The 27,804-nt window shown below is 38.6% G+C and overlaps 1 pseudogene across 1 annotated transcript; it reads left to right on the top strand.

Moving 5' to 3' along the window:
- The first annotated feature begins 69 nt into the window (after positions 1-69).
- On the top strand, positions 70-27,802 carry LOC308506452 (ATP-binding cassette sub-family C member 2-like; annotated as a pseudogene). The gene is made up of 5 exons: positions 70-118; positions 18,586-18,709; positions 21,090-21,191; positions 24,816-24,959; positions 27,644-27,802. The product of its transcript is annotated as an ATP-binding cassette sub-family C member 2-like (transcript).
- The last annotated feature ends 2 nt before the right edge of the window (positions 27,803-27,804 follow it).

Here is a 27,804-nt window from a genome sequence, read left to right as displayed (position 1 = left end):
ATTCCCACTTTATAGCTAAGGAAACTGAGGCTGATATGTTGTCATTCAGGAGTCAAAAATCTTCACTACATGGCTACTCACTGCACATGTGATGCTTGTGTGATTGATGTGAAGATCAGTAAGTCTGTTAAAAACTACATTATAAGTAAAGTTTAAAACTACATGGCAAACAGTAAGTGTTATAATTAGTAAAAGAAAGCACTGTGAGGAGAACAGAGCAGGAGAAAGCTATATTTGGTTGAGAGATTAAGGTAGTTTCTAAGGAATAGTTGGCATTTGAGGCATTTGAGGTGACACTAAAAACATGGATTGAATGTTGTCAGATTGAGATCACAGAGAAGGAGAGAGAGATGATAGATGCAGAGTGGAAGATGTGAGTAAAGTCAGGGATGGGAAGGTAAAGAAGATGTAAGCATAAGTGACGATGTCAGTTTTAGTGGTCTTCAGGTTATTGGTAGGGCAATAGGGCAAGTAGAACTGGGAAGGTAGTTTGGAGATGTTGGAGGTGATAGCTGGAAGAGGTAGTGGAAAGCTGAGAATTTGAGGAGAAAGAGGTGACATAATTTGAGTTATATTTGAGACTACTGAGAATAAATTAGCAGTGATTAAAAAAGAAAAAAAGATGGATTTTTATTGGAGGGACTAAAGTCAGGGACCAAGGAAAAGTTGGGATTAGTGGAGAAGGAATAATCCAGTGTTTTCAGGAGTCCAGATAATCTGCTGTAGAAAGATCTCTTATCTGATCCCTCTCCATTTCACTCAAAGCATCTAGACTACTGCTAAATAATGAGTAGGAAATAGAATGGGATTGAATAAATAAACGATGTTTGAATGAATAAATGAATGAATGAATGAATGAATGAATGAATGAATGAACAAACGAACGCATGGTCAGAGTTGCAATCTATTGGAGAAAAGGGATGGATAGGAAAGGCATTGCAGTGAAGAAAACATATACAAGAATTGGTAATTGAAGGGTGAGTAAGAAGAGAACATCAGTCATGATTTTGAAGTTCGTTTTGGGTGAACAATGACAAAAATAACAAAACCAGGAGGAAGTTTTAATTGGTAGGGAAGAGAAATGGTGAATTTAATTCTGGAAACATTTAATAGGAAGTGTGGGTGCATTCTTCTCCTGCCCCGACCCCAGTAGGCAGCTTTAAATGCATGTCTAGAAGTTTGGGAAGCAGATTTCATTCCTCTGTAAAATGTGGGGCTTAGACTAGGTAATATCTGTTGCGTCCTGCACAACACAAGCCGTGGGAAGGCGAGGGAGGCGGCGAGGGTTAAACTCTCAAAGAGACAGAGACTCAAATATAGTTAAATCACAGAGGACCAAAGGACTCACAGCCTCAAGGTACTGGAGCCCCGAATTGGGTCACCGTGGGTATTTATTGATTTTTCACAATAGAGATCACATGATTAGGGGCAGGGTCTGCGAAACTCTTACACCACACAATAATCCTTCATTCCAAATCCCATAATCGTCCCAAAGCAACCGATGCATACCACCCCCCAAATGACCAAGGTGTGGTAAGTACAATCCCGGGGAACAAATCTCACAAGATGAGATTATCCCATGAGCCAAACAGGAGGGGCCAGATGTTATTGTTCTAATAGGTACATTACACCTGAGGGTAAAGGACAACAGCTGAGGCATGCGTCAGCAGCTTCTTAGAAGAAGGGGCACAGCTACCTCCTAACTTTACATTAGCTCATGTGGGTTCTAGGGGGGTCCAATCTGGCTTAAGTTGTTTCTCCCGTGAGAAATCTTACCCGTCTTTGACTGCAGACCCTGCTTACAAGGACTAAACATGGAGACTTAGAGTAGCATAAACTCAACCCCAATGAGGGACAATCCCGCAGGGTCACCTTTCCCTAAGGAAAGATTGGAGGGGACAGACTGCTAGGTTGCTGTGTGACTACAAATATCTACATTTCCTCCAGGCTCTTAACATTCTATAGCTGTGTGGTTGTACTGAGACTTGGAGTCATTCTATAGAAATAATAAATGAAGCCATGAGAGAAGATGTGATAACTATGAATGAGGTTTAAGGACCACAGGAGGAAATGACAGATTCTTGGGGAATTCCCACATAGACCCAATTATGGGACTGGCTTCAGAGAAATCGAGGAGAAATAAGTTCCTGATCAGAGAGGTAGAAAGAGATAAAACAACAACCACAATAAAGTGAATGCTTGATCTGTGCTGGGAAACCCAAACTATTTTAGAGGTTGAACCAAATGAAATTGCCAATATCTGACCTTGTATGATCCATAAAAGTGGCAATTTTATATCTTTTAAACTAATTGATTAATTCCGTTAACATATATTCTAATGAGTGACTCCTTAAAGTTCATGTTACTTAAACTTTCAGTTTTATCATTTATATAATACAGATAATCTCTAACCAAACATTGTTCCAGTGATTAAATTAGATAATACATGTAGAGCATGTAGAAAAGTGCTAAGCATATCTAGAAAGAGTGCAATAAATGTTACCTATTATTTCACAATGGAGAAAATAAACAATACGCACAATTTCTTATGGCTAGAAAGTTTCAGAGACAGGATTTGGATCCATGTCTATCTGATTCCAAAATCTCTGTTCTTAACTACTAAATTAACATTTCCAAAAGAGTTGTACATGAAACAGCAGAGATGCTCCATAAACAAGGGCTCTATATTCCAATAGATCTAGGAAACAGAGCTATATTTTTCTGTGCTTCTGACATTTTCTTTATTTCATTAAAAGTTTTGAGATATTTTACAATAAACTGACCAATTTAATTCTATTTAATACACTGTTTCTCAAATCCATTTGACCGTGGAATTTCTTTTTTTTTCTTGTGTTCCCCATTTACATTTTGAGCAACTTGTGTTCCACAGAATATCCTTTGGGAAACCCCATACTACGATGAGATGCCTTCCGCACGATAAGTATGATGTAACAAAAGCCAAACAAAGTGTTTCAAGGAAGTTCTCAATGGTTCTGAAATGCTGCAGAAATGTTAAGGAGAAAAAAATTGAGAAAAAGACCCCGAATTTAGTCAAAGACACATCATAAAGAAAGAGGTGGGAAAAGAATACAGATTGCAGATAGTTGAATAATTGTTTGATAATTAAGGTATAGAGGCATATTGTCCTCAAACAAGTTAAGTGATTCGAAAGAATAAGAAAAAGGATACGCAAAAGTATAGTACAACTAAAGAGAAGATTTTTAAATAGAGACAATTTTTTGTGTGTTTATGAGAAGAAAGGAAGGCACCTTTGGAGAGAATGACAGTCATCTAGGAGGGAGTTGTGTTATCTAAGGATATTCGCAGGGAAAACAGAAAGAGATACATACTTTTAGTAAAAGGAAATGAAGATAAAATAAAAAATATGAAACTTAGGGCTTTGCTTCTCTTTTCTTCTCTCCCATCTTATCTTTATCGTGTGGTGATAGTACTGCTTGTGTTTCCATCAAAAAGTAAGCGAATATTGTGAGATAGATTTTTTTGTATTGTTATTCTGTTAACATTCGTTGGGGAAAGAGGTGTTACTTTAATAACATAAATGAGATATAAGGATTACCTATAGTATGGAAGAATAGGAATTACGTGTTTGGTTTTGAATCAGTCAGAGTTGAGGTTTTTTGGCTGGTACTTGTCAACTCAGTGAGGAAAAATAGATATAGAGTCCTAGATGCTGAACAGCTAGAGAAACCTCTATTTATACATACATCTCTATATCTATTTCTATCAAAAAATACATATGAGAGTTAAACCCATACTAATCCAGTGAGTTCATGGTACAGCCTTAAAGGAGATTCAATATTTTTTGAAGAGTATTTTAAGTGAGCAAATACCATTTCCTATACTAGACAGGTATGCAACTTTAGTGTTCACAATTTTATTTTTGTAAAGTCTTTTTGCTAATTAACTTTCAGCAGACATAGGAAATGCTTTGTAACAAAGGCAACAGGCTGTGGACAGTTTAATCAAAAAGATTTTATCCTGGTTGACTTTTTGTTTGGAATGATCACAGTCATTAGAAAATATATGTATCTGCTCTAATTTTTTTCTGCATTTTTAATTTTTTATATTTAAAAAAATTAAGGTTTTCTCAAGATTTGTTATTAAATGCAATTATAAATTATCCATAAATAGGGCAAGCCTAAGAAATGAAAACTTATTATTTCTGATTTTTTTTTCTCAGTAGACCACAGCTACATCTTATACAATCTGGTCCAATCAAAAGCAGGCTGTGATTCACTGATAATCATCCTAACTCACTTTTTTTTTTAGAAGCTTTAAAGTATAAACAGCATTTTCACATTTTAATACCAGAGGCCTACTATGAATAATATAGAAGGCTAACATTCAAACAAAACTAGAGTACTGAAGCAGAAAACATTAGATCTATATTTTATAACAATAATAAAGATCCTACTTCATTTTCTGAAAAAGAAACAGCCCCGAACATTTTTTGTTTCTCTGGGTCACAGCTATTTGCTTTAGAATCTCTAGGACACTCTGAATATTCCTATCTATTGTGTTTCATGCCTCATTATTATATCCTTTCTCCAATCCAATGTGTAAAATATAGGCACCTTATTTCCCAAGTACAGTGTTTAAAGAATACACTGCTACTTCCAGTTTAAGATGAGTAAGTGGATCATTTATTTTACCTACCTCACAAAATTCTACTGAAATGACAGTGAATATATATAAAAGGAAAGTCTTCAGGGGATTTCAGAGTAATAAATTTCTACATAAGCAGTTATACTGACATAATCAAGAGTAGAAGAACCCATAGCCAGGAACAGATACTGGAGAAGTTTTAACAGAAGAAGGAGATGTTCAGTGGAGCTGTGAAGAAACACTAAATTTGTGATCACAGTTGGAGAAAATAGGATTGAGATGCATAAAAACATTCAAAGTAATTCACGAGATCATTGTTCTGGCCCGTCAGCTTTTTCTACAGCATCCACCATCACCAATGTATACAGCAACTGGCATAGGAGCAGTACCATGAAAACTAGAAAGCTGTTATCTAAAGAGGAAATTAGGGTTTCTAGAGTGTGGGACATACATAGAAGATATCCTCCTTCAGTGGCTTTGGAGAAGCTCCAGCCAATATCAAAACTTCCAGTGTCACACCATCTACTTAATTGGAATTTGAAGCAGCCTTGCCATTCAGAGAAATGTTGGGGGACATTAATATATGCAATGGCAGAAGAAAGCCATACTAGGTAACTCTATTAATGAATCATGTCTTTACTGCACGTTTAAACTGATACTGATGGATGGTCATGTATTTTAATTAAACCAACAGAGTAAATAAGAGCCAACAAATAGAGCAGCTGAACCCAGAAGTAAATCAATTATATTTGGAACAGAAACTTAAAATGTCTAGTTAATATCTTCAGAGATTCAAAATATTGTATCCATAAACACTGCCTGTGACCAGCTGGGGACAACCTGGTAGGAGCTTGTCGTGCAGGGTCTCAGCTCCCACTCCCCGCCCAAGAACGCAGGACACGGTAAGGCCAAAAAGGAACACCCATGGAGCCATAGATAGGGGAATCAAACCAATATATTCTTGCTGGCGGCTGGGCTGAAGACACAGGAAGCAGGATCTACATAATCTGCCTAACAGCAGTCCGCGCTTGCCAGCCACCATCTTCTTGCTAGCCCCCATTCTCCTCTCTGCTAGTGTAGCCACAGCCGTTATATTAGTGGCCAATGGCCTACGGGTTACAGCTGACGGCCAACTAGCCACAGCTGCTGGCATCTGATCACAGTTGATGGCCATTTACTACCCGAGCCAGCACCTTTCTATGTGAGGCCGAGAGCCTGGAAACTGTTTTTTGGGGTTTTGTCCCCACACTCCACCCCTACAGGGTCTCGCCTCACAATCTACGCGACAAGCGTCTTCTGCGAGGGGCCCTGTGCAAGGAGCCTGGAGGTGAATGCACTATCCTGAACACAGCCAGGCTCTCTGGGCACAGCCAGGGTTTCTCAGGGCACCACCAGTACTTCTGGGCACAGCCAGACTTCCTGGGCTTCTTAAGGTACCACCAGTCTCCCCGGGCACAGCCAGGGTTTCTCAGGGCACCACCCCAGTACTTCTGGGCACAGCCAGACATCCTGGGCTTCTTAGGGTACCACCTGTTTCCCCGGGCACAGCCAGGTTTTCTCAGGGCACTGCCACTCTCTCTGGGCACAGCCAGACTTCCTGGACACAGCCAGGGCCTCTCAGGGCACTGCCACTCTCTGGACACAGCCAGACTTCCTGGACACAGCCAGGGCCTCTCTGGGCACTGCCACTCTCTCTGGACACAGCCAGACTTCCTGGACACAGCCAGGGCCTCAGGGCACTGCCACTCTCTCTGGGCACAGCCAGACTTCCTGGACTCAGCCAGGGCCTCTCAGGACACTGCCACTCTGGACACAGCCAGACTTCCTGGACACAGCCAGGGCCTCAGGGCACTGCCACTCTCTCTGGGCACAGCCAGACTTCCTGGACACAGCCAGGGCTCTCAGGGCACTGCCACTCTCTCTCTGGGCCTCTCGGGGTACCGTGCTGGAACAACAGTGGCTCACATCAAGGTGCTTACATATTATCAATGGTGGCCAGTCAAGACACAAAAGCAAACATCTAACCAGTCCCACTACATGGTGGTATGTTCCCAAACAGTCAAGCGTTCATTAAATCAGGGATAGAAGGCAATTCCCCATAGTCCATAGTCATTCGTCAGGGCTGTCCTGGGGGTGAGGGATAACCTTGACCTCACCCTCATCTCCCACGGAGGACTCAGCATGCATTTCCTCCTGGGACAAGTCCCGCATCCGGGCTGCCTCAGCAAGCAGTTCCCAGCCCACAGGGCGGCAACAACCTTCGCTTTCTCCGCTTTCTCCGGCCTCTGCTGGTTGGGGAACCATCCACATCTTTCCACCCCTCCACGGGAATCGAGCTCTCCGGCAGCTGCTCCTCCTGGTCTTCCTCAGACTGAGCTTTCAGACGCACAAACTGCTCCACTGCCCTTCGGAAAGCTTTGGCTAGCACCGTATCCTGCCGACTACTCCATGTGTCACGCAGGAGACCCTGCTCGCTGCGCCATTTGTCGTGCAGGGTCTCAGCTCCCACTCCCCGCCCAAGAACGCAGGACACGGTAAGGCCAAAAAGGAACACCCATGGAGCCATAGATAGGGGAATCAAACCAATATATTCTTGCTGGCGGCTGGGCTGAAGACACAGGAAGCAGGATCTACATAATCTGCCTAACAGCAGTCCGCGCTTGCCAGCCACCATCTTCTTGCTAGCCCCCATTCTCCTCTCTGCTAGTGTAGCCACAGCCGTTATATTAGTGGCCAATGGCCTACGGGTTACAGCTGACGGCCAACTAGCCACAGCTGCTGGCATCTGATCACAGTTGATGGCCATTTACTACCCGAGCCAGCACCTTTCTATGTGAGGCCGAGAGCCTGGAAACTGTTTTTTGGGGTTTTGTCCCCACAGAGCTTGTCATGCGGGGTGGCATATGGGGTCTCTAGTCCCACTCCCCACATAAGAATGCAGGATATGCTGGGGCCAAAAAGAACACCCACAGAGCCATAGATAGGGGAGTCATACCACTATAGTCTCACTGGTGGCTGGGTTGGAGACACAGGAGGCAAGAGCCACACAATCCTCAACCCGCCGTGTCCACTTGTCTCTGCTAACAAACCTCGCTTGCTAGCTGCAATCTGCCTCTCTGTAATCCATAATCCACACTCCGCCACGCCATGCCCCTACACCACCACTTTGCTAGCTCAGCCACGGCAGTTATATCAGTGGCTAATAGCTAACCGGTAACAGCCAATGGCCAACTAGTCACAGCTGATGACTATCTACTACCTGAGCCAGCACCTTTCTATGTGAAGCCAAGAGCCTGGAAACTGCTCTCTGGGGCTCTGTCCCCACAGAGCTATAAAGTGATCTGCAGTTGTTTGCTGCTTGTGATAGCCCTGGTGGTGTGTAGGAGAGGCCACGCTGCCAACCAAGAATGGCTGCCACCAATATCAGGCTTGGGGTAACTCCTCAAAAAACCAGGACACCCAGAGGTCTGCTGCCACCTGCTGTCTCCCTTAAAGTTCAGCCACTGATAGAGCTTCGTGTGGTATATAAGTTGGGTAAGGCAGGGTGTAAGGGAGTCACTAGAGTGGGAAGAATTGTAGTTACCAGGTTAATGTAGACACTGGTTTGGTGCCAGTGCTGAGTCTGAAACTACTCAGGAAAAGTCTCAGCAAACTGAGGCCAGTCACCACCCACCTGGGGCCCCAGACTTTGGTAGTTTTCAAAAAAGAGTACAATGCAGATGCGAGAAAGTGTGCGAGTTGGGGTTCCAGCTGAGTCAGCAGGGCGGAGCAGTGGAGTTCACCACACCAATCAGATTCAGATTTGGCCTGTGGGGGGCGGGCTCAACACAGGAAAGATGGCACCTGCCTGCTGACTGCATGGGAGAAGGACTCCACATTGCGGAAAATGCCAACTATCTTCCTGTCCTCCCCTCAAACCATGAATGTGTCTCTGAGAACCCCAGCATCACTGTCCCTCTGCTGGAGCCCAAGGTGAGTGCCTGCAAGTGAGTGGGTTTGTGCATTGGCCATTTAAGAGGACGTCTGAGTTTCCCACAGCCTTCCATCCCACCTGAAGTGTTGGAATTCCCACTGTTTTTCACAGCCAGGTGTTGTGCAGGCTCCTTTTCTGGGCATCAGTACTCCGGGCTGCGGAGCCTAGTTTGGGGAGCTGGGGTCCCTCACTACTCTGGGGGAACCAACATGGTGAGATATTCCTCCTGATTCTCATCCACCACATGGAGGCTTGGGGCTGGTTCCACGTCTCCATCCCTCCTATCAGCCTTGGCTTGTTCTTTAGATTTTTAGTTGTAGAACTTCTGCTTAGCTAGACTTCAGATGGTTCTCCAGGTTGATTGTTCTATAATTTAATTGTGATTTTAATGTGTACATGGAAGGACACAGGCACAGTGTATATCGACTCCACCATCTTCATAAGTCTTCATCCTCAGGCTCAAATGTAGTGTCCACTTCTCTTTATGTATCATCTCTACTCATTTTTTTTAAAAGATTTTATTGGGGAAGGGAGACAGGACTTTATTGGGGAACAGTGTGTACTTCTAGGATTTCTTTCCAAGTCAAGTTTTTGTCCTTTCAATCTTAGTTGTGGAGGGTGCCGTTCAGCTTCCAGTTGTTGTCCTTTCAGTCTTAGTTGTGGAGGGCGTAGCTCAGCTCCAGGTCCAGTTGCCGTTGCTAGTTGCAAGGGGTGCAGCCCACTATCCCTTGCGGGAGTCTAATCGGCAACTTGTGGTTGAGGGCCCACTGTTCTATGTGGGAATCGAACCGGCAGCCTTCGGAGTTAAGAGCACGGAGCTCCAACCGCCTGCGCCACTGGGCTAGCCCCTCATTTTTCTGTTGACTTAATTTTCAGGTTTCATATGGTGATGGAACTGTTGTCTTTCAAAGAACTTCCTTCCATAGAAATCTAGAAATTACTCTCCTTGAAATAATCTGAGTCACATATCCATTCTTGAACCAATCATTGTATTGAATCATTTTGTTTTCCAGTCCTCCAAGTTTCCCATTTTGGGACTTTTTGTCCTTCCATTTCTTCTTACACACCTGGATAGCTCAGAAAAGACCTACCCAAGTCTTTTGTCATATAACAATATGCAATATGCATATAATATGCAATTATTATATGCAATTATTATATGCAATTAATATGCAATTGCATATAACAATATGCAATATGCAACTAACAATAGGCAATAAATGCTAATAACTGTTTTCCAAACTTTTTCACTAAAACTGTGTGTTTATTATTTATATTCTCTGCCTTTTAAGTTGTGATAAGAAGAACCCTCCCTCCAACTACATCTCTGTAGCTTAAGAGACAAAAAAATAAAATAAAAATATTTCTCCCTCATACCATGTGTCCATTGTGACCCAGGAAAGGGACTCTGCTTACTCTGGGGACCCAAGTTGAAGAAGCAATCCACCTACTGTTTGAAATATTGGCAGGTGCTGCACAATGGGAATAGGGGCTTTAGAAGGTCTGATACCAGCAATTAAATCCTCTAACATGGAAGTATCTAGTGTTGTTTCTCCCTCAAGTTATCGTTCGGAACTATTCATTTGGTCCCATCAGTCATAAGGTGGCCAGAAAATACAACTGTACCATGGACCAAAAAGCCAGGAGAACTAAAATTATTTGGCTTTCGACACCACATTGTCTCACAGATATCATAAAATAAATAGGTTCTAAAGTTCTGTGAACCTGGTTGATGGCTTATCTTTTGTGCATTTATCTAGAACCTATGCCTGTGATGAATAAGGAGACTCCTGTTCTGATAGCATAACAACCCATCAGAGTGTCTGTATTTGTTTTCAATGCACCATATACATTTATACTTTGTTTGGTCCAAAATGACAAGTTGTAAGTTCTCCATTAAAAATAAATGTTATTATAGGTAACCTTTTGAGAGTTAAAATACAAAACTCCTTTAAGGTGGTAACATCGCCCTGATAACAGTTTGTGCTTAGGTCTCTTTTGTCTGTTGCGGAGCTTATGCACTCAGCAAAGGGTCCCCGGTTGCCTCTTGAACTTTGCATGCTCAGCTATTGGATAATGTGCTGCACTTCCCACTTCAGAGTTTTGATGCAGTCCCATAGGCCAGATCATCATTTGGTTCACCAGCATAAGTAAAGCTATATCTTATTAAATAGCATACCTAAAAATGATAATCTATATTTATTATCTTATAATCACATTTATAAAAAATATTATCATGAAAAAATGGGATTACATTTAGATTTCATTATTTTATTTCTAATTCTTGGGACATTTGTAATTGATGTATAACAGAGTAAAATCTTACACACACAATTATAACCCTTGAAAATTGTTGAAAGAATCTAAGAAGATTATGTGCTTTGGTATTTACAACTCCAATTCTTGCACACAGTTTAAGAATCAGTGGCTTATTGTGAGAAGGGGAAGGAACTGTGAATCTATATGTAGATATCTGGATTTTAATCAGTCTGCCTTTAAGAAAACAATCAACTTGCTTATGGTGAATGGGGGATGGGTGGAGCTTCCCACAGTGTCTCTGCTTACCTGTAGGTTTTCCCCATTTGTGTTTACTAGTAAGCACTTATAATTGCACTGTATAACAGAAATATAATGCAAACCACATAGGTAATTTAAAATTTTCTAGTAGCCACAATAAAAAAGTAAAAAGAAACAGTTGAAATAATAATACATTTTACTTAACAGAATATTTGAGACATTATTTCAAACTATAATTAATATAAAATTGTTAACTAAATATTTTGAATTCTTTTTTTTCTTACAAAGCCTTCAAAATCTGTTTTGTATCATATGCTTAAAAGCAAATCTCAATTTATGGTAGCCACATTTCAAGTACTCGATAGCCACATATTGCTAATGTTGTGTGTAGGTGAAGAAATGAGGATTAAACATGAAAATGTAAATGAAGATATCTATCATAATGAGTGCTTGAAAAAATATTAAATTTTGCTTAATCGTACCAATGTACACGCTGTTCTTTGAAAATTAGTAGAACTTAATCACCAGCATTCTGTCCTTCTCAGTGGACCTTTCTCCATGACTCTAATAAATAGCTATTGTTTTTATGTAGTAGCGTGTCAAATGATTAGGTCTGGAGCAGACAAGAATATGGGAAGATACGTTCTAAAGATAGGCAGGAAGTTACACATGAATATGATACTTTTACACCATTTGGTATGTGAGATAATCAGGGAAATCTCAGAACAAGACTGAGAATTAATACAATTCCATCACCATTCTTTGTATCAGTGGTCCATCTCTTCAAGTTTGGATGGCTTCCTATTCCCTGGATTCTCTTAAGTCATACCTTATACCACGAACATAGATTTCATTAAATTATATGTGTATTGATGCATGACCTTCCCATGTCCTTTTCTTATTCCCATTATTCACCTTCATCTTTCAGGTTCTAATTTTGTAAAAGAAGATTATTGTATTTTCCTGCCTTTTCTGATATTTGTAGGATCTGACTACCCAAAAAGGCTGCTGGACAGGTTTTCAGTGAATAAGTGGCCCAGGAATGTTTTACAATTTTAAGCAGTAAATAGTGTTAGGCCAATACCCTTGAACACCCAATACTGGCATTTGGACTCTTTTATTTTTTTTTTTTGTCTTTTAATTTTCTTTCTTTCTTTTTTTTCCCAGTGGAGTCTGACTTTAATCTTATAAATTATGTGCAGGGTAGTTGTCATTGTGGAATACAAATTGCTTGACCATAGGCATCTTGTTACTAGAACACCCTCTTAATGGTTACAATTGACCATGGAGAAGAATACGTGGAAAAGTACTGGGGAAGGCATCAACCATGTAGTTAGACTTATTTAATTATCAGATTGTCACATGTGAGTAAATGGTTTTTATTTTTGCATTGAATGATATACTTCTCTTCCTTTCATTTTAAACTATGAGAAATTCAAAATGAAGTGACCTGGTATCAAATTTTCCGGACATGTTTATAGTTGATATGCATTTGTATTACTACTTACTGATCTGAATGAATTGTGCACTGGATATTATTGGAAAAGTTTTGGTCATTGTGGGAGCTTTACCACTCTTTATTCTGGTGGTTATTCCCTTAGTTTTCCTCTATTTCATGATACGAGTGAGTATGTGGATTTTTATGTGTACTAATAACGTATAAGTTCACAGTGAAATACAGTCTCAGACCCACTTAATCTGCCTGTTAGTCTAGGTTCTCCAAGGACACAGACTCCAAGAAATGATTAGATGTACTCGGGAGTTACTGAGGAAAGGCCTATAAAAGATAAAGAAGAGGGCTTGGTGAGCAATGTAAGTCTGATTCCTGTGAGAAAAGAAGAAGGAAGAATTGGGTAGGCAGTGTCTTGGACTGCAGAATTATTCCATAAAAGTTTCCATCAAATAAATGGGAAGTCCACAACCAATGTCACCCAATGGTGTGTCCTATGTGTTCTCATAATGGGCCTGCTTTTTCACTCCCTGCCATGCTCATTCATTGGCTGGGAGCAACCTGTGGGGAAAGTGGCCTCCATGTTAATACATTAGTGGATCGGGAGGGGCAGCAAGTGGTCTGTTGGTCAGCTGTGCTCCCTGTGGGAGGAGAACTGAGTTGTGCATTTTTATGGTCACCACAAAACCTATATGTTGTTTACATTTTAGCAGAAAGTTACTTTGCCTGCACATCCAAGAGAAAAACGATATTGCCTTTTTGTCCTGTTGTCCCTGATATCTGCAAGCTATTTCTGGAAGAACTAAACAGATCTCTCAGGATACTTATATGTCTTTATATTCCAATTAAAATGTGTTCAACTAATTTGAATTCCAAAATTATGTCACTGTGAGGCTGTAGTGTAAAACAAAAAAAATCAACACATATTTAAATTAAATATAACAGTATTTGAAGCTCTTGACACAAAAGAATGCAGTTCTTATAGTTTAATGCTTTCCCAAAACCTAAGTTTTTAAATTCATATTGGAATTTAATCTGCCAAACCAGAATGTTGATCATTTTCTCATTTCTACACCTGTTCTATTATTATTCCTCCTGCTTCCCGTGTTTTCTCTATTCTCTCTGCCTAGATGTTACTGACCCTTCATGGCTGAGTTCATATTTCATTTTCTGTATGAAGCATTCACTACCAAAATAGCACAAAGAGATCTGACTATTATGGATTTATTATATTGCTAGTATTATAGGCTGTTTTTTTTTTAGTGGACCGAAAATGGTCTCCTCAGTAAGATTGTAAGTACTCTAGGGTACACACTATGTTTATAGTTTTAAAAAAAATCTAGAAATTGAGGGATAGTGTATATTTTTTAAAAATCTAGAAACAGGATCAATTGTATCTGTTTAAAAAAGAAAACATGTCACAAATGAAAATTTATGTGATAGTCTTGTGGTTGGTAAACTATACCATGGTGATCAGGAGTGGAAAAAAGTCTAGAAACAATGACTTGTTTGAGGAAACCGTATGGAGTGATCCCTGAATATGGATTCCAGAGCCTCACCTTCTATTCACTTTCCTGACTCCTGTGTTTGGCACATCACTTCCCTTTCTGGGCTTTGTTGCTTTCGCCTGTAAAATTGTTGCTGGAGGCTCAAGGGGCTGTCCAAGAGAGGACTCAACCCAGAGAGGCAGTGACTGGGTTCTTGTCTCCATGTGAATGGAGAATTCAGCAATGAGACAGATGTAGGAAACTGAAAGTGATTTATTGAAAATGCAAGTGCATACTTGAGAGGAAAGTGCAGGCAAATTCAGAGAAGAATTGCATGGAGGAAGTCACCATCAGTGGTATTTATCCCTCCCAGGGCAGGAATTGGTGACGTCCCATTGACATGGTTCATTCATCCTCTCCCCTGAGCAGGACCCTTCTTTTCATGCATTTTCTTCCTTATTTGGTTCTTCTGGAACTATCATGGTGACAAATGCATGATGGAAGTCACAGTAACTGCAATGCAAATGAGATTATAATGACATAATAATTAGCTAAAGGTCAGGTTCCAGGGTATAGGGATCAGCCTTGCTGGAAGAAACTGGTTTTTGTTCTCCAGCTGCAGGTGGTGGACACAGTGACTTGTCACCTGTGTAACCAGTGAGGCACCTCATGTTGTATCCTAGAGGGGCTGTCAATTTCCTACATAGGCTACATGTCTTGCCTCAAAATAAGAGGTTTGCTTTGATCAATGCTATTCAAAGCGTGGTCCCTGGACCCTTTGGCCACACCCCAGACCAACTGAATCAGAATCTGTGATTGTGCCTCTTTTTAAAACAATCACATTTTACAACCAATATATATATACTGATTATCATACCATAATAAAGCTGGGGGAAAATAAAGATCTCTTAGGATAGGGCCCAGAAGTCTGTTTTAACAAATCCTCCAGGTGATTTTTACTAAAGTGTGAGAAGTATTGATCTAGAGCAAATGTTGTTGAACTAAATGCTCTGGACAGTTTCATGAAAGAACTCCAGGGCTTCCACAATTCACTTGAAACTTTATGAAAATTTCCTTATAACTATCTCTTAAGTCTCTTTGCAGCCCCAGAATACCATAATCCTTTGTATTCTCTGTTGTCACGCAGCAGCCTATCCGTCTGTCCCCTCGTACCTACCTCTAAAGAAAGGAGAGTCTGTGAGACTAATACTTTCAGGAACATTGCTTCACCTTTGTGCTTACACCTTATGTCTCCCTGTGTGGCCCCAAGGGATGGCTGGTCAGCCAATGATGGGTAAGATTCCCCACGGAGGGAACATCCTAAGCCAGGTACAGCCTCATGGGCACCAACAGGAGAACCCACCGGTTTGATAGAGATGGGCATAGACCCCCACCTTCCCCCGGCTAAGGAGAGTTTCTGCCTTTGTGGCTGCATTCCTTTCCACAACCTGCTTGGGAAGAAATTCAATGATTTGTTAACATCAGTTCTCCATCTATTCATATCAGTAAGTTTCAGCATAAAGGTTTTGTCCCTTGGGGAGGTACATCCTGAGACTTACGGTTCCGCTGTTTGCAGGCAAGGGTGACTCGTTCGAATCAGTTTCCTAGTATAATGTACAAAATTCACAGACCGTGGAGAAAACAATATTACTGCCTTGTGTGTACATCAATAAAAGCCACAAGGTGGCCCGACTCGGGGCTCTCAGTCCTTTGAGGCCGTGAGACCCTTGGCCCCCGGTTTCATAACTTTCTTGATTTCGGTTTCTTTCTTAACCCTTCGCAGCCCTTCTCGTTCACTCACTGCCTGTGTTGTGCTGGACGTGACAATTCTCTAGAGCACTTTGCACAGAGCAGAGATTGTAAACAACGCTGACAGGCCATATGCAGCTTCAGATATGTTTTTTGCTTAGCTTGCTCAGTGTTTTTTTTACCAAAATAAAGACATTTTAATATCAGGATTTTTACATAAAATTCCATATTTTAAGATTTTCATGAAAAAAGTTGCAAGTCATAGGAACTCTTGATTTTCATTTCCAGTTCGTAGAAATTATCTGGGGCTTATAATGATGGTCCGGTTAACTCAGGGAATGCTCCCTCCATTCTCCACAGTATCCAGCCATCCTAAATGTCCTCAGTCCAAGTTGGAGGGGAAGTAGCCCATTACAATTTGGGCTGCAATGGTGTTTTTCATAGACAAAAAATAAAGAAGCATTTTTTTCTCTAAATATAATTCGGTACAGAAATATTAGTGTTTGTAAAACTTGATCAACTGCCTTCATTTGATAGGTTAATTGCCTGGTCACATTTTCAACATGTGACATAAGAGTTTTTTTCATGGTAGGTACTATGATGGTTGTTTTAGAGCATTATCAAAGTGAAATTTTGCCCAATTATGTTCTAGTTGTGCTGTCCAGAATTTGGGCTTTTTACTGTTACAAGGATATTTTTGTTTCCTAGAGCTCCTATATGAAACTTGGTGGCTTAAAACAACAGAAATTTTATTCTCTCACAGTTCTGAAGGCGAAAAGGTGTCAGCAGGGTTGGTTACTTCTGAAGGCTCTGAGGGAGAATCTGTTCCAAGCTTCTCTCCTAGCGTCTGGCGGCTGTCAGTGGTCTCTGGCATTTTCCTTGGCTTATACTCACATCACTCCAATCTCATCCTCACATGGCTTTTCTCTCCTTTTCTATCTCTTATAGGGATACTCAGCATTGGACTTAGGGCCCACCCTGCATCCAGAATGATCTCATCTCAAGACCCTTACTGACATCTGCAAAGATCCTATTTCCGAATTAGGTTACATTCCTGGGTACTGGAGGTTAGACCTTGAACTTAACTTTTGGAGGCCACTCTTTAACCCACTACACAAGTGTCTTACTAATATCCAAACCCTTGAAGCAATGTCTGCTACTTTTTTCCAACTTCCTCTTTCTGTCTTCTGAAGAGGAAGTAGTATCATTGCGAGATGATACTACTTGACAAGCTCTCAGCAGATCCACTGGTTGGCAGGAGCATTTTGGAATCCTGTCGTTGCCTACTTCAGTAAGACTTTATCGGGCATGTCCACTGTCAGAGCATTTGGACATGAACAGAGGTTCATCCAGTGAAACAGGTGGTGAATGAGAACTAGAATATTTACACCCCTCACAAACTGATAAATTCCCCAAACTACTACCCCTCTAACATTGTATATAGCTGTTACAATACCATTGACTGTGTGGGTATATAATGCCAGAAAAAAAGGTATACACATTTTAAGAAAGGAAAAAACTATTAAAATTGTAATACTCAATATATACCGATAACAAAAGATGAATACAGGTTACATTTGACTTCTGCAATTACAGGAGGTGCTCAAAGTGGTTACCATCAGCATAATCTTAATACGGTTTTTTCCTTTCTTAAAATGTGTATACATTTTCTTGGCACCCTCTGTATAGATACACCTATATATGAGATGTGATCAAAGGTACAGTGAATGTTTAAATTAAAAAAAAATATATATATATTACAGTAAAAGACACATTGCCATTTAATCCCCATTCAAAACACTCCCCCTTTGCTTCGAACACACTTATCCCATCATTCTTGCCACTTTCTGAAGCAGTTCTGGAAGTTCTCTTTCGTGAATGTCTTTAGTTGCACTTTCATGGCTGCCTCAATGTCCTGAATCAATTCAAAATGTTTTCCTTTCATGGAGATTTTGACTTTGGGGAAGAGCCAGATGTCAAGATAATCACGACGCCAGATCCGATGAATAAGGTGGATGAGGACACACCATAATGTTTTTATTTGACCGAAATTGCAGTACCAGCAGCGATGTGTCATACAGCGTTGTCATGATGGAGGATGAAGTAAAGATACTCACGAAAGAGGACTTCCAGAACTGCTATAGAAAGTGGCAAGAACGGTGGGATAAGTGAGTTTGAAGTGAGGGGGGTAATTTGAGGGGATTAATGGCAATGTGTCTTTTACTGTAAAAAGTTTTTTTAAACATTTACTGTATCTTTTCATCATACCTCATATATATTTAATTATAGTTGATAGTCAATATTTTATATTAGTTTCAAGTGTACAGTGCTGAAGAATGTTTTATTTGTATACAATAATTTATAATATTTTAAATTTGAATTTATAATTTTACATACAGTAGAAAATGAATTATTAAATAGTAGTTGGGCACATTTTAACTTTTAGAGACATTTTATTATATAAAAATGTGTATGTAATCAGAAGGTTAATTAATTTTCCAATAGGATTTTAGAATATAATGCGTCATTTTAGCTGGTGTTCTTTTTATTTTATTTTTAATTTTGATTGTTTTAAAGCAAAGTTATGCAAAAATAAATAGTATTTTTATGCAAAGAAATCCCTTAATGTATTGTCATTGCAATGAGTCTATGTTTGATTTGAGTTCTAAGTAAGTGAGGAAAAAAAAGAAAGCAATTATTAATGTTTATTTCCTATAAGAGAGCTCCTACTAAGTGCATCACAAATTTGCATCTCAGTTCAGGAATATTTTCCATTATTACAGGTAGCTGTCTGTTACTTGAATTTCTTGGCAAGTAAATGTTGATCTTCCCTGCCCTGCTTGCTGTGCTGGCTGGGGATTCTATAGATTGAGCAATAGTTGGTTTGTTCATATCCTATGCCCTAATGTAAGTAATAATGATTTTGTGGTATGTGATATGTTTATAATCCAGTTAATTAAACTCTCTTCTCCTTTGCCTGTCTGAATTATAGATTGGATTAACTAAGTAATGAGAGGCAAATCTGGATCACCCTGGAGGCTCATTCCTTCCTCTCTTTTGCTACTAGTGGGAAGCTGATTCGGCAATTATAAATTAGCTGACAGAAAGAACCCGCTGATACCCAAGGCTGAGTGCTGGATACAGGAAACTCCTGCTGTTACATAGTTACCCAGGAGTTTCCTGCTCTCCTATCCTTATAGATTTATAGAGTGCAACAAAAGTGGTACCCTCTCATCATGGCCTCTCCGTCCAAGTTGCCCAGCCAAAGCAAAATCATGCAAGTTTAGGAGAGACTATACAGAGGGTGCCAAAAAATGTACAACACGTTTTAAGAAAGGAAAAAACTGTATTAAAAGTGTAATACTCAGTATATACCCTTAACAAAAGATAAATACAAGTCACGTTTGACTTCTGCAATTACAAGAGGTGCTCAAAGTGGTTACCATCAGTATAATTTTAATATACTAGTTTCAGGTGTACAGTGCTGAAGAACGTTTTATTTGTATACAATAATTTATAATATTTTAAATTTGAATTTATAATTTTACATACAGTAGAAAATGAATTATTACATTTTAATAGACTTTTTTTCTTTCTTAAAATGTGTACCCATTTTTTTGGCACCCTCTATATGCTCTGCTTCTTCTTTGCTTGTAAGTTTTCCCCTAATAAGCCCCATTTTTCACATACATCACACTGCAAAGCACCAGTGGTATGAGTGTGTTCATGAACCCTTTGTAGAACAGGACATTTCTTAAACTGCTTCATGTAATTCCACATTATTTAAAAGATAAGCTTAGATGATTTGGGTACATGTCCTTTGTCTGGCATCCAAAACCCTTTGTCACCAGAGGCACACGGGGATGTCCAAGAGAGGACTCAACCCTGAGCTGCACTGACTGGGTTCTTTCCACACAAGAAAGATTTCAAGAGGGAGACAGATGCAGGAAAGCGAAAGCCGTTTATTTAAAATGAATCAACACACTTGAGGGGACAGTGCCTGTGGGTGAACTCAGAGAATGAGTCTCCCTGAGGAAGTCCCCATCAGGAGTATTTATGCCTGCTGGGGAGGGAATTGGTGACATCCCATTGATGGTTCATTCATATCCTCCCCCTGAGCGGGACCCTCCCTTTCCTACTTTTTCTTCCTTGTTTGGTTCCTCTGGAACTGTCATAGCATCAGATGCATGATGGAAGTCAGAGTAACAGCAATAAAAATAACATTATAATAACATTAAAATTAGCTCAAGATCAGGTCCTGGTCATAAGGACCAGCCTTGATGGATGAAACTGGTTCTTGTTCTTCTGCAGCAGCAAGTGCAGGATACAGTCACTTGTTACTTTTGTAAGAGAGGAACCTCATACTCTGTACCCTTTGAGGGCTTGTCAATTTCCTAGGCTCCGAATCCTGCCTCGCCTGGAGGCCAGTTGCATTTCAAAATTCAGAAAGGAAATGTGATACAGATATACGTATACATATACACATATATACATATATGATGATATATGATATGTATATGTATATCTGTATATATATATATATATATATATATATATATATATATATATATATATATATATATATATATATATCATGCCTGCAGGAGAGCCCCATAATTAAACTACTTGTTCTACAGTGAAATATGTGAATATACACCCTACGTAGGTTAAATAAAAAGTTTAAAGAACATCAGTTAAAGTTAGGTTGGCCATCAAATAGTTTGGCACCAAACGTAAGAAAATACTGAATTGTCAGAGGTTTTGGACTTTCAAAATTAGGTTTGAATTACAGTCTTGGGGAATCTGGTTTGGGGTAGGATTAGGAGAAATTACATGCTTCTTTTGTTTTGTTTTTTGTTTTTTTGAAAAGAAGACAGGTTTAATCAGAAAGTTAGGAGAATCCTCCTGAAAGGTAGTGACAAATGCCAAAAGTAACATTGTGTATAATTTTTTTCTCATTTGGGATGTACATTTCTTGAAGCACATCCCTTTAATTTTGGTATTCATCATTCCTTATACCAAGTACGGAACCCTTTAAAATATGTTGTACTATATTCATTTTACGTTCTGGCAAATAACCATTATTTATGATATTAATGAGTTTAATACACTTAAAGAAACACTTATGTGTGTATTTGTATAAATGTGCTTACTTCTAAAATTGTTCAGTAATCAGAAAAGATAAAGTATATGAAAACTCTGAAAAGTGAAACCTTATGAAGTATTCTTCATATTATATAAAAGACTAGAGAACATTCATCAAGCTTTTGGGTTTTTTTCCCTCCAGATTACTCAATCTCTGAATTTCTGGGTAAGGAAAATATGTGAAATAAAAACCAATACAGTTTCTATTGAAAGAGTTTGTAAATATGAACAACAACAACAAAAAAAAACAAAAAAAGGAAAAAGCAGTATTCACTCCCAATAACCAATAAATGTATGCAAGATTAAGATATTATAGTAAAGCACCTTGAACTGACATTGAAAAAAAAATTTAAACGAACCCTGTATTGTAATATTCAGCATTTCATTGAAATTAAAACCCACTCTATTTTAAAATACACTCTTAGTTTATATATTACTAAAATAGAAAAAAACCTGCTAATTAAATTAGGACAGTCCATAAATTGTAAGGTATATCCCTATTTTGGTTGTTATAAAAATGAACTAGATCACCTGTTTTTTAAAAGGCACAGTGATTTGTCCTCTATCAGTATAGTGTAAAATATGCAACCTAAGATTATAACTTTGTGAGGATTTTACATTGAGAAAAGTGTCTTAATATAGTCATGTCATAATTATTTAAATCTTATTGTGCAATTTTTAAATTTACTACATCTTTATTGCTTATACCTCTGTTCCATTTATTCATCATTCACATTTCTGTGGATGGATAAGAGGAGAATAAATGAGTCTGTTTTGTTCCTTTTAACTATAATTTGTGAGGGAGAAGAATTAGATTGTCGACAGAGTATAATGTTTGAGTTGTCTACGTATTTTATTAATCTGGGTTACTTCAGTCTCCCAGGTCCATGGATTAACAGGGCAAACGTTAAAGGTGACTTGAATTTCTGTACCTTTAATCCACTTATAAAGGTATTTAAATCTTAATGAAACTTCCCTTTTGCTCATAACTATGCAGAAGAGGTTTTCCTCCTCCAAGTAAAAACCTTGATTTCCAGTTTTATTTTTAATACTATCCCTTCATCTCTTCTCTCAGACTTTGGTCCACTAACCTCCTCTAATTCTTACATTCAACACTCCAACCCGCTTGCTCCTCTCAGTCTGTAAACATGCTAACATATTTTCTGCATCTTCCAACTACTACCTAAATTTTGAATCTTCCCTAGGTCTCACCTTTTTTCAAATAAATATGAAATATTAGTCTACCTTCACAATCTCCAGTTACCAACATTCAATTTTGCTCAGTGTATGGCCATGTGATGACTAATATAAAATTTTGTCGTCTAAGTTTTCATTATTAATAGTATATATATATTATTATATTGGAAACAATAAAATGTGTGTTTCTACACACGTAAACACACACACACACAATAAATTACCTTTATGTAATATGATTTAAGTTGTGACAAATCCTGTTGCAGAAATTACTGATGCAAAAGAAGTAGATTTGTCCAAATCACCTATATCTCTTCTCTCATTCTTTTTTGGACCCTCTTCAGACAGACGTCAACATCTCATCCTTTCATGGAACCCGCCCTTGTCAAGATCACCAGTAGTCCCCTCTCAATCCTCACTTTTCCTGTATCTAACATTAGACACTGGTAATCACTCCCTCTCATGCAAATACTTCCCCTGGATACCCAGGCACCATACTCTTTTGTATTCTTCTACCTCCTGCTATTCCAACAATGTTTCAGAGTGTCCCCTGTTTCAGGTCAGATGTAGTTAGTTCCCTTTGCCTGGAAAACTCTTCTGCCCACATGTGAATGGCTTATTCCTTCATCATGTCCATTCGAGCCTTTCCTAATCACCCTACTTAAAATTATACCACCACCAACTAACATCACCTATTTCCTGTCTTCCAAACCTTTATCCTCATCTAACATTCTACATGTGCTATATGGTTCTTAAAGTCTCTCTCTCCTAGCACGTAAGCTCAATAAGAGTAAGAATTTTTATCTACTGGGAGTGCCCCCCCCAAAAATCTAACATTTTAAGAGATGTTATCCATGTATTACTTTCCAAAGTTGAATAGAATTAAGGTACTTCACCTTGCTAAGGTGTAGTATGACGTTCCTTCAACAGATGGCGTTAATCAAAGAATGCTAGCGTCATTCATTGTATTACAATTTTAATATAGTTTTTTTCCTTTCTTAAAATGCGTATACATTTTTTTTGGCACCCTCTGTATTTTGCTCACTGCTGACTCTCCTGCAACTAAAGCACTGACTGGCATGTAAATACTCAATATTTGAGGAATGAATGAATGACAAATTACCCTCATTTCAGCTAAAATTTCAGAAAGGTTATATTCACCTAGCGCCCTTGTAGGGTTTTAAAAGATTTTTCTGAGCAATTTGATGAAAGATAGGAAGCCTCATTACCCATCAAAATTTATGTCTAAGATTTTCTTACAACTAGATGAGAGGTTTTATGTTGGGAACTTATTTATTTTCTTTTTATCACTTTTTTTTTCTTTTTAGATTTTAAAAAACTGTTTTATTGAGACTTCATTTACCTACCATAGGTCTCATCTATTTAAACTGTGCAAATCCATGATTTTTACTATATTCACAGATATGTACAACTATTACCACAGTCAATTTTGGTATATTTTTGTCGAGAAAAATAAACGCCCTGTCCTTTAGATATCAGCCTTACCTCCCACATCTGTCCCCATAGATTTCCCTATGCTGGACATTTCTTATCAATGGAGTCATACAATACGTTACTTTTTTGTTTGTTTGTTTGTTTTACCCCCCTTTTTTATTAGTTTCAGGTGCACAAAACAATGTAATCAGACATTTATCATTTATATCCCTCACACAGTGACAACCCGCCTCCTCCCATCCACTACCCCTCTGACATCACACACAGCCATTACATTTCCACCATCTCTATTCCTAATGCTGTACTCCACTTCTTGTAACTATATATATATATATATATATATATATATAAAATCGTAGTTGACATTCATTATTGTTCAGCTTCAGGTGTACAGTGCCGTGATCAGGCATCTACATCGTCCCTGAGGAGGTCTCCCTAATGAGAAAAGTGTCCATCGGATACCCTACAAAATCTTTACAATATTATTGATTACATTCCCCAAATTGACTTTCGTTTCCCCGTGGCCATCTTGTGGTTACTGACTATGCTTTCTAATCCCCTCACCTTCCCCCATATCCCCACCCCCATCTAGCTACCTCAGTTTTTCCTCTATGTCTCTGAGACTGTTTCTGATTAGTTCATTCACTTATTCTTTTCTTTAGATTACACATATAAGTGAGATCATATGGCATTTGTCTTTCTCTGTCTGACTTATTTCACTTAGCATAATGTTCTCTAGGTCCATCCATATTGTTGCAAATGGTAATATTTCCTTCTTTATGGCTGTGTAATACTCCATTGTATAAAGGTACTACAGTTTCTTAATCCAGTCGTCTACCAATGGGCATTTCGGTTGTTTCCATGGCTTGGCTATTGTGTATAGTGCTGCAATAAACATAGGGGTGCATAAATTTTTTTGAATTAGAGTTTTGGATTTCTCCAGATAAATACCTAGGAGAGGAATTGCTGGGTCATAAGGTAGTTCCATTTTCAGACTTTTGAGATACCTCTATACTGTTTTCCATAGTGGCTGCACTAATCTACAGTTTCATGTTGGTAACTTTAAAACACTTTTCAGAAAATCGTAATATCTACAAATGTTGTTTTTCATCACTTTTGTTTTATCATTTTTGTTTATATGCCTGAGAATTATTTTTTGTAAGGAAAGGTATTTTTTATTGTAATTAGAGTTTAAAGAGTATTTCTTTGTTTTAAGGCACCCTGGATATTGTCTAAAAGACCTCCATCACAATGACCCAATAAAGGGATAGTGGAATTTAATAATTATCAGGCTTGATACCAAGATGATCTTGGATAAACATTATAAGATGTCACTTTTCAGATTCATGGGGAAGAGAAGGCAACATAAGAGGTGTGATCAAAAAATACGGTGAATGTTTATATTAAAAAAAAGTATTACAGTAAAAGATACATTGCCATTAATCCCACTCAAAGTACTCCTTCTTGCTTGGAACACAATTATCTCATTGTTCTTGCCACTTTCTGAAGCAGTTCTGGAAGTCCTCTTTCTTGAGTGTCTTTAGTTGCAATGTTGTGACTGTGTCGATGTCCTGAACTGACTCAAAATGTTTACTTTTCATGGTCATTTTCACTTTGGGGAAGAGCCAGAAGTCACACAGTTCCAGATCCAGTGAATAAGGTGGATGAGGACACACCGTAATGTTTTTATTTAACAGAAATTGCCATACCAGAAGCGATGTGTGACCATTGTGATCAAGAACTACGGTGAATGCTGCTGCCGAGTGTCCTCCAAAGGAGAGGCAGGGATCTTCATTCAACACAGTAAGCGGTGTGACTTCTGGCTCTTCCCCAAAGTCAAAATGATTCAGGACATCGAGGCAGCCATGACAATGCAACTAAAGATACTCAAGAAAGAGGACTTCCAGTACTGCTTCAGAAAGTGGCAACAATGATGGGATAAGTGCATTCCAACTGAGAGGAAGTATTTTGAGGGGGATTAATGGCAATGTGTCTTTTATTGTAATATTTTTTTATATAAACAACTCTGTATTTGATCACACCTCAAATATATTTCATAATTTTCACTTTTTTAAAATCTGATTGCATTCATTTTTAATGCCAAAGCATACAATATGGTATTGAATTTAAGATGTGTCTCTTGTTCAAATTTCATATAAAAATAGTAAAGATGTGGTTGTTGTGTACAGAATAAGTTTTTCCTCTATAAATAAGAAATATATTTTAAATTATTTATATTCTATCGTGAAACATGACTTTAGTATAGTTTTTCAGCTTTATTGAGGTATAATTAACAAACAAAAATAGTATGTATATAAAGTATGTAACATGATGGTTCGATACACATATATTGTGAAAAGAGTATCACAATCAAGTTAAATAACACATCCATCTCAATCACATAGTCACTGGGGTTTTTTAGATTCCAGATATAAGTGAGATTCAATACAGTATTTGTCTTTCTCTGTCTGGCTTATGTCACGTAGCATAATGTCTTCCAAGTTCGTTCATGTTGCTTCAGATGGCAGAATTTCCTTCTTTTTTATGGATGAAAGGTATACCCACATACATATATATATATTTTTTTATCCATTTGTCCATTGACAGACACTTAGGTTGTTTCCATATCTTGACTATTGCGAATAATGCTGCAGTGAACATAGGGGTGCAGATATCTCTTCAAGATTCTAATTTCATTTCCTTTGATATCCAGTAGTAGAATACATACTTTATTTTTACTTCCTCTATTAAGTGAAGTACAACAATAAGACAGTAAAATAACAGTTACTTAAAATACAGTAAATCTGTAGGAGAGAATATTTATATAGTCAATGGTACATGTTTTCCAAGGCTATGAAGTTGGGAAAATGATTAAGATGTAATTCAGTTAATAAAAGCTATGTACAAAACTGTTGATAGTGTATCAGTTTTGCGTTTTAAAAAAGCAAACAGATATACACATTAGCAAAAACACTAGAAGAATAAATGTTATAAAACATAAATGGTAGTTCTCCCCAGGTGATGGGATTTTGGATTATTGTTACTTGCTTCAAATATCTTTTCCCACATTCATCAAAACATTTTATGAAACCATTATTTCCTTGATCAGAAGAATGTTTTACAAATAAGTGAAAGTTAAAAAAATAGTAATAACCACAATGTATTAACTTTCCCTTTTTCAGAGACCTGTCTTTTATAACCCCAAACATCTGTTTTTCTGTCCCCCTAAACCAAGTCCACCACAGTGACATCAAGGACAGGAAAATTTTGGGAATAAATGAAATCATTAGGAATTTTGATTACCCCAATTAATTCAACACGCTTTTAGTTTTTCTGATGTGATTTGTCAGATTTAAGATTTGAGATCTTTTATTAGGGTAAAGCAATGTTCTCTCTGCCTAATGTTCCTATTAACACCAAGAAACAAATCAGCACCTAGACGAGATCACTCTAGTTCTCATGGCCAGAGGAACATGTTTAATCATTGGGATGTTTCGGACATGCTGATTATCACATATTATCTATGGCCATCCACAATAGTTTTAATGCAGTAGTTGTGTCAATACAACAAGAACATTTGCAGGCATTCCTTCAGATTTTTTTAGTCTCTCTGGCAAAGGCTTCTAAGACCCTTTGTTTGCGTGTTTATTGTTGTGGGGAGGAGGGGGTTGGGCAGAGAACCCTCACTTTGAAAGTCCCCGTAGAACCATCCCATTATCATGTCTCCTTTGCCTACACCCTTGCCAGCTAGTCCAGGGATTGTTTAGGGATGACCAGCTCTTCCTGGAGCTGCTAGCATGTTCCACTGAGGTCGGAACTAAATTACTGAAACTAGGGGGGGAAACACATATTAGCTCGAGCCTTTCCAATGAGTAAGGAGTGTCTGGATAAAGTCACATTACATCTTCCATGCTAGTCAACGTTATTCTAGTTGGCAAAATTAGATCCCAATTGACCCAACACCTAATGTATTTGTTGTCAGTGCAAAGGCCCCATTCCCTTTCAAAAGTACAGGTTGAACTGTTTATGATCATTTCATTACAGCTTGACACTGTGGGAAGGACTGAAGCAGGCAAATGAACACTATCAAACTGCCTATTTAGAATTGTGGAGCGATCAGAAGGTGAAATTATTATCGATCAAATTGATATATTGACTATTGGACTTCATAACCTTTGTAGTAAACTTAAGAGTATTCCATAGGT

Source organism: Rhinolophus hipposideros (genome assembly GCF_964194185.1).
Source record: "Rhinolophus hipposideros genome assembly, chromosome: 2".
Lineage (NCBI taxonomy): Eukaryota > Metazoa > Chordata > Mammalia > Chiroptera > Rhinolophidae > Rhinolophus > Rhinolophus hipposideros.
Note: the sequence above shows the minus strand (reverse complement) of the source record. Positions and strands in the feature narration are given on the sequence as shown.